This window comes from Diorhabda carinulata, chromosome 3 (assembly GCF_026250575.1).
Source record: "Diorhabda carinulata isolate Delta chromosome 3, icDioCari1.1, whole genome shotgun sequence".
NCBI classification, from domain to species: Eukaryota; Metazoa; Arthropoda; class Insecta; order Coleoptera; family Chrysomelidae; genus Diorhabda; species Diorhabda carinulata.
Genome location: NC_079462.1, coordinates 23,723,016 through 23,731,943, shown reverse-complemented (window position 1 = coordinate 23,731,943; position 8,928 = coordinate 23,723,016).

The following is an 8,928-nucleotide window of genomic DNA, read 5'->3' as shown; positions in this document are numbered from 1 at the left end:
TGATGATTCAATCGAAGGGCTTCACCTCAAACCGTGGAATTGTTTATGGGACTGTCATTAGATGTCGCATCGGTTCATGAAGTGGACTTCGACGTGTTCCCCGTACCGTGGTTTATGTCTGAGCAGATTTATGTAGCGTTTCATGGTGAATTATGGCCATAGCAGTCAAATTTGTAACCAGTGACGTACGAAAAAGTATCAGTTTTGACTAACAAATGGCATGTTTGGAGGACAGCTCATGCATTTTATCTCAATTTCAATTTTAACTATATAATAAATAATAAAATGGATATATTAGATATAATATATGTTGATAGATAAATTATATTATTTTATGTCATTCAACTGACAGAGGGAGAGAGAATATAAGCTGGAAATAACTTTTAACTAATTTATTTTCAATGTTCATACTTTAAATTATAGTAGCAAGCAAAATGTATGAAAATTATACAATTCTAGGGACTTGAGTGGTATGACCTTTGGAAAGGTACAAAATATCAGAGATTAGATGTAATCAAAAAATTGAATCAGTAGGGACATTTGTTTTGCTTTAGTCTGATAGAGAATGTTTAATGCTTAGATTGTCCTTATATAGGAATATTTTCCCCTGCAGGGCTTGGGTTAAAAATTTTTTAACGGGGTATGGTTTTCGCGTACATGTATACAATGAAAAGGAAAATGGCTCGCTGAAACAGAATTGAGTGAGTTAGAGTAGGTAGAAGGACTGGTATAGCTGCAGCTGCATTATTTCCTAGCGCCTACCACAAGGAATTTGCAGAAAACCTGTAACTTAGTGAACTCGTGTTTTAGGAATCTTTCATCTGTGGTTAATTTATTGGAAGATATACCTGTAGCTGCATTATTTCCTATCTTCGGCGTCAAGGAAAGTAGTGAACTCATATATCATGAATTTCACTGCTGTGGTTGAATTATTAGAAGATCGTTTATTATAGAGTTAATGTTACTTCGTTACGGTACCGTAAAGTTAGTTGTCTATAATTAGGTGCTTAACAGTAACAAAAAATTTGCTTGCGTGACAGATTGTGACAATTCTCCATCTTCTAACAATCCGTGCCTCATTTATTTGAAGTTAAGTACATATTCAAAATGCTACAATGTACGAGTATTTGCCAGGATTTGCGGGCCAATGCCTGGAACAAGGATTTCAGATCTTGGAGTTTGGAAGTCAAATGTGGTCGAAGTGATAAAGGTAAAGACAGCTTCTTCGACGTGTTTATCTGCAGCAGCATTGCTATTAATGACGAAGCCAATAAGTGATAATTTTGTGATTGTCAGTAAATTTTGATTTTAAAGAATTTATTTGATTAAAAGGCCAATAAGAGATACTTGTTGGTAGTAGTGACACTGATAGAAATTTTGAAAGTATATACAAGGCTAAATGAAAAGAATTTTTAAGTCTAAAATATCAATATTTCTAAGAGTAATAAATGGGAAGGAAACACTTTTAATATGGATATATAGTTCAAGAAGGGAGCTATAACCTAAAAAAAAACGCTTCAACAATATGAGTAAAAACAATGAGAGAATGAGAATTATCTTTTAAGAAAAGAGGTGGTCGGTCGGTCTTACAGTACAGATTGTACCCAGTCAGAGCAAAGTATTCTGAACTAAGTTTAGTTGGTTCATAAAGAGTTTTGATGAATATGTTGTTCACAATATAAAGAAAATCAAATATAATTCCAACAATTATTGTACGAATTGAAACATTTCAGAGACCAATATTGGGTGTGATTATTGGCAAAGATTTGCAGTAAATTCTTTCATTTAGGACTTCCTTGGGGCTGAGTACAAATTTCTCAATTATTTTTTTTTTAGTAGATATACAGAATTTTCTGAGAATTGACAGCGAATGAAGATTTTATTTTTTTATTCCGTGTCAATGAAAACCTCGCGAAGAAAAGTTTCAGCCGATTACTTTGAGGTTACACACTTTCGTGTTTTACCTGTATTTTAAAACCTATCGATTCGTCTCTAAGCCTCACTTTTACTCATTATAATATTTCATTGGCATGTCAATTTACACTCTAATTATGTTTGTCATAGTCGAAACCGTTCTATTGAAATATACCAACTAATAATTATTATATCATAAATCGAATTCTCAGGTGACGATTCATTCTTGGGGCGACAGAGTATCGGCTTTGGTTATGGCATCGCCTCTGGATACTTGTCACACTGCCATCCAAAATGGAAATGTCAGACGAGTAATTGAATCTCGCGGTAGGTCCATACGAAACGGCATACAACGGTTAACATAACACATCATTGACAGAACTTTGAAGGGCATGATATATTGTATATAAATATCCAAAAATATATTTACAATAGAAGAGAAATATGGGTATTGGTACAAGAACGCATCGAAATTATTACGTTATTAATTAATACCATGCTATTTAACAATTTGTGTGGACAAATACGAGATTAATTAGTTTACGTTAATACGTACGATAAGCTAAAATTCTATTTATATGAGGTGTAGGCTCTTAATAAAGAAACTGATATAACTTATTTTCAAATTAATACATTACTTTCAGAATTTACAACGTTTAATACTAAGTGTCCAGTGCTGAACATTTTTTCCTGACAGCTCTCCAAGAACGTATGCCGCTTTTTCACTGCAGCTTCAATGAAATCAAATCTTGTTCCTTTCAATGTATATTTCACCTTGAAACACAAATATTTGGGTCATTATTTAATGACAAACTATCAGCACTAAAATGTTGATCAAAATAAAAAGCACCATTCTGGAACATACATTTTGCAAGCTGAAATTGACATGAAAAAGGCCCTAGAGAGATCGTGGTACAAGAGAACTTATTACATTCAGTACTATATGCGGATGATTAAGTTATTTTTGCGAAGAACAAGGAGACATGTAGTACCTGAAAGAAAAATAAAGATCATGAGGACTTTGGAGAGAAATATGAATAAAACTGAATATATTGGTATTCCACGATATGCTAAAGATTTAATTTTAAATGAAGAAACTGATAATAGCTATGTAACTCTTGAATAGTTGGTTGTGTGTGGTAGCACTAGAGACAAAAACAGTACGAAGGAATCAAGCTATAAAAGCACGCGATGGTCTCCTAAAGATCAATTTCAAGCAAAAAAAGAATCCTTCAAAGCAAGATTCAGAATATTAGCTTTTAGGGGGCAGAAGTTTAATGACATAACAGTAGAAAACAACGTTAAAATTGAAGTATGCCAGCAAGTTACTAGACTAAAAAAATACGGCAATGAATGGGAGTAGAATTTTCAATCTCAAATAATCAAGAAAACAGGACAATGTATAGTCACGTCCAAGAAATACCGAAACAGATTTGGTCGAAACGAATAGGAGCCTCCAGGAAGATGTAAAGAGCCAGAAACTTTGATGTGGGAAACAAACATTGTACATGCAATGATAGATAGAAAACTGAGAGTAGCGACATTGGAATGCAAGGGAACTATGCGAATTTGTAAGGAAAAATGCCAGAGAAGACAAAATTGTCTTGCAAAATTAGTCGTTTAGATTATTTAGTGATTCGTGTAGTTTAAAAAATCGCATATATAAACAACAATCATCTAGAATCAAATTGTATTCTGTTTTAGATGTGGTATGGCGACATAGGCAGTTATCCTTTTTGGTCATTTTGAAAATTCTTCAAAACACACTTCGACATTTGCCTTGAAACAAGTGAAAAACTCTTATGGAAATAGAAACTACGACTATACTAATTTGTTTAATGTTGCGACAGTAAATTTTCACGGTAATAGCTATAAGTTGCTGCTATTTGGCACAACCATATTTTTTCTACAGCACTGCCAGTGTTATTTAATTGCCATAGCACAGAACACTATGTTCCTAATATATTTGAGTAATTCATTCAAATATACAAAATCCGTTAAATAAAACAGAAAAGAATGATTTTAGCTAGAACAAAGTTGAGGGTATAAATAACAAACAAACTTATTTTATCATATAGTGAATATGGAAACAACCATATAATAAATTCTGATAAAGAAGCATTTATCTTAACAGAATTCCCCATCAAAATTCTTCTTTTGCTCATTTACACATTATTTTTCATCCTCACTATCATTAAAACTTCTTATTTGAAATAAGTTTTCGATTTCTGATAATTTTGCACAAATTTGACTTTTTAGCCTTCATCAACAAAGTGAATATCAAAGGATTTTGATATTCACTTCTATCTTCAACGTAGCTATGCATCACGGATTGTTTAAGATCTCATACCCTCATTGTTAGATGTTTCGATTCACACCTGGGCTAAACAAATCTTAGTCTTATTTCATACCATATGAGGAGTAAATTATGATTCTTGCTACCAAGAATTTTCATGCTCTACCTGAGTGGAGAAGGCAGAATAGAGAGATGCATTTTATTTTTCTTCTCTTTATCTCTTTTCTGGTTACAATTAATGCAAAATGTCCAAACTTGTTGACGATTTGTACTTCATATGGTTATAAGCTGCAAATTTTTCAATAGAATAATTCTTAGGTTCATGAGTACCTATCTAGTAAGCCAGCTCATTCTACTGATCACTTATTTTTGAACCAATAGTAAACAATTTGTTGGCGTCGGTGGTGATTCTGATCAAACATTTTCCCCCTGAATTACAAGTTTCCATTTTTGCAGTCATTGAAATACTTAGAAGACTATGCTTTTCGTTGTTTTACAAAAAGTATTTCAGAATATTTGGATGCAAATATCAACATATCTCAATAAATGTTCATTAAAAAGTTTTTGTTGGTACTGATCATTTAAATATACCAAAAATTATAATATTAACGTTAAATTTGTTTCAAATGACATGCCTTCTAAATTCATATAATCGAACAATATGTGGCGTTAATAGGTGCTAGTACTATATTTGTGAATATTAACGTTTTTTATTATGAAACCAGTGACAATTTAGAAATTTACGAAGTAAACTGTTGATAGTGAACTTTCAAAAGAAAGAAGCAAGTTTCTGCAAAAATGGAAATCACCTATGAAGGATTACGGTCGATGATATTTCATGATTTTTGAGAAAGCTTCACTCAAGAACAATACATTGAATCGCTTCATACAACTTTCGGCAAAAGAACACCAGAGAATACTGTTTACAATTAGTTTGCACAATTTCGTCATGATCGTGATGCTTGTCGAGAAGGTCGCAAAATCGGTGGTTGTTTCGAGAAACATCGAAGATGATTAAATAACATCGACATATGACTTACAGATAGATAGAACTATCCCAGACTGCAGTTTAATGGGTTTTGTATGGATTTAGGTGTGGTAAAGATACTTTCCAGATGGATTCCGCATGCATTTTAAGCAACTGAATATTTCAAGGAGAGAACATCGGGTTGATAGCCCGTATTCAACTGATTTATCGTCTTTTGACTTTTTTTGCTCTCCACTGCAAGGACTTTCAAAAAATGTTTTCACCACATCAAATTCAGAATTGGACAATGTTTCCAGGAACTGCTTTGAGCGTATTTAAAATATTTATTTCGGAGAGCAATGAAGCACTTTCTTTAGAACTTTTTTTTCACTTTTTGTACAAACTCAAAAGCAACCGTCTTGTGACAACACTAGGACGAATTACAGTAAGAGTTCTTGTTATATTGAATATATCGTTATTAATTTTAATAATTATGAAAATATATTACTATAATATTTGGATTGTCGGTTAAAAACCTATTGAAAATACAAAAGTTCCGTCACTGCACGATACTGCACGCCGTTAGCTAACCATCACAACGCTAGAGATGAGGCAGATTCGATTTAAACCGTTCGACATCGACATTCAAATTGCACACGCTGGTGTCCCGTGGGACATGGGAGGAACAGTCGATTCATTGGCGATTAGCGATGCATATTGACCATCAGCGGCACACATTGCAGTATATTTTTTTGTATCGTAAATTTCGTTCTAGATTGGAGAAAATAAAATTTGTCTCAAACGAAAGAAAAGACATTTGTTGGACATCGAAACATTGAATCGATTTTTTCCACGTTCTTTTTCAATTATATAATTATTATTCAAAACGAAGGAAACCAAAAATATATCATACAAAGATGAAAAGAATATGAAGATTGATTTCTCATTTGTCAGCATACAAAGGACAAAAATCATAGCTGCAAAAAAAGTACAATCATTAGAAGTATTATAGGTATGCCATCAAATAAAAAAACATTTCAATATTCTGTTAAAAATTGGAGAAACTAGAAAATAATGAGGAGCAGAATAATATATCATATAGCAAAATAAGAAATATATTACCAATCCCCTTGAAAAAGATTTCTTAGCTCACAATTCTGTCGTTAATTCCAAATACAATTTTCTACTTCTCATTCGACGTCATATAATTTAATTAAACCCAGCAGATAAACAATACAAAGAAACCACTTGCACAACGCGGAGCTAATCAGTAAGAAGAATTACTAATCACTTGTAGTTGCACTAATAAAAGTTAATAACCCTTAGATTGTTTCATTATAATATACTATGTTGAGAAACATAGTGTGCTTGTTTCAGGAAAGAAAAATGAGAGTAATTGCAGTTCAATGTTATTACAAAGATATTTCAAGGAATCCTCAACTTCAACTTAGACAAACATACAAATACCTTAAAAGTATAGGAGTTTGGGGAACTTTTTCACATTCATTCGCTCCAAAGACAGTAATAAATAGCTCATCAAGATATATAAGAGACAAAACAATTTTAGCCAGTGATACTGCTTCTTTTTCAAGTAATTATAGTAACTTGATTTTTTCTGTATTCAGTCGTGACATTCTACATATTGTCTTGCTCAAAATCCGGGCAGTTCGATATGTTAGCTTGAGACTGACGTCCTTTTCATTCTGTATGAGAAGCTTTTATTAAGCTATTTATTGCACTTCTGGAAGGTTGAAGTTTTCCAATGACTTCTTCATGAAATTTTTGTTATTCAGCATACAACAACAGATGAAAAATAGAACCTAATATATTAATTTGCATCTTAATCACTCTCTTCCTTGTTGTGATGAAGAAAAGCTTACTTTTGAAAAATTGAGCGTTTGAAACAATCCTTTTATTTATTCAGATTCACTATCAATTGTCAAGGAGAGGTAAATAGTAATTAGCAGTTTTCTGTGATTAGATTACTGTAAAAAATATAGCACGTCAATGGTGGGAATATTCACACTACGGATCCACATTTATTAATAAAACTAGGATTTGATCGGGATCATTTAAACTAACGAGCAATTATTATATGCTCCATTAACATTTATTGATTACACGCAATCTCGTTTAGGAATTATACTAATTTTCTATTTAATACACTCAATACTTTATGGTAAATAGTCCCCCTATTACTACCATAGACCAGTTGTGAGACATTTTGCAATAGACATCGAATAAAAATGTACATACTTATATAATATATCCTCAATTCAATATTCATCTTATAATTTTATTGACAGTAATAAATGAAAGAAGCAAGAAATTATCTGGATTCACAATAATAACAACGTAGTCACATTACAAGGTATAAGAATACTTGGAATTATATATTTTCAAGCCCACAATTTTGGTTTTCAGGATTTTGGCAGAATATTACGTAATTGTTTTGTTTTAAAAACTTTCGAATCCAATAAAGGTACCTTCATATTCATAGCGAGGAAAATAAGAATGAAGCTGTTATGTTTTTTTGCTTTTATGGTGTTTATTTGACAACGAACAAGTTTGTGATGAATAGAAAACTACGGAATCCATAAATTTCTCATAAGGTGTACATTCTTGTTGCCATCACATTTGGAAAAACGAATTTTGTTATCACAATAAAATGGATGCATTCCCAGAATCATATTTCACTTTTGCTACAATCCGCCAGAAATATAACGCATCTCTATGATTTCTGATCATTGCAATGAGATAGAATAATTATTGTTATTCATATGAGTTTTTTCAGATAATCCTGTTTTCTGTATTTGAATTAATAACAGACAGAAAGTGATAAAAGAAATATACTCATTATAGGTTATTCGAAGGAGCACAGAAATCGGAAAATACAGTTCAAAATAATAAAACTTGAATGTGCATTCCCTTCTCGAGTTCCAATCTAATCAAATATTTCTGATCAAGTTCTCCACGAAATTTTGGACCAAAATTTTCCACCTTTTGGATTTGTTCAAAGCTAGCTGCTGTCAAATCTGTGGATCTCACCCTTCTGTAAATATTGTCCCACACATACTCAATAGGGTTTGAGTTCAGACCAGTCAAAAACTAGAATATTCATTATTTGGTATAATACTAATCTAACGACATGTAGACATACGTCATCATGCATTAGAATGAAGTGATTGCCTATAAAAGGAGCATAAGGAGCAACATGGGGCTCTAAAATCCTCTATGTAAGAGTACTAATTCTGTGTAATCCCACAACATGACAGACTTTTTCCGAAATTTGTTGAAGGTCTTATGTTGTAAGGAAAATAACTCTCACCATCTCTTCTAGGAGAGGTAGTGTTCGAACTGAAGAACATTAGCACAATCTTGAGCATTCCAGCTCGCATGCTCTCATTCGAATCTCAACCTAGCTGCACCTGTTTAGTTGAGCAGTATTAGCTAGTTCTAATTCTAGCATTTCTTCAAAATTTTCTCCCGGATTGAAAAATTACTCTTACATTTCGAACCTCAACGAACTTTTGTTGAGGCAAGCAAGGCAAGTCTTAAATATGTCTTCTTAGTAAAGTTTGTAGTCTCACAAATCTATTTCCCAATATCTCGCAAATACTCGAGACACAGTTAGACATTCTCATTTACGACATTTTGAACCCCTCGACCGGATTCCTTGAAACAAACATTAAAAATATGAGAAAAGATCTTTTCACAAGTGGGCTTTTGATGAGCTCTAGCAAGACCCTGC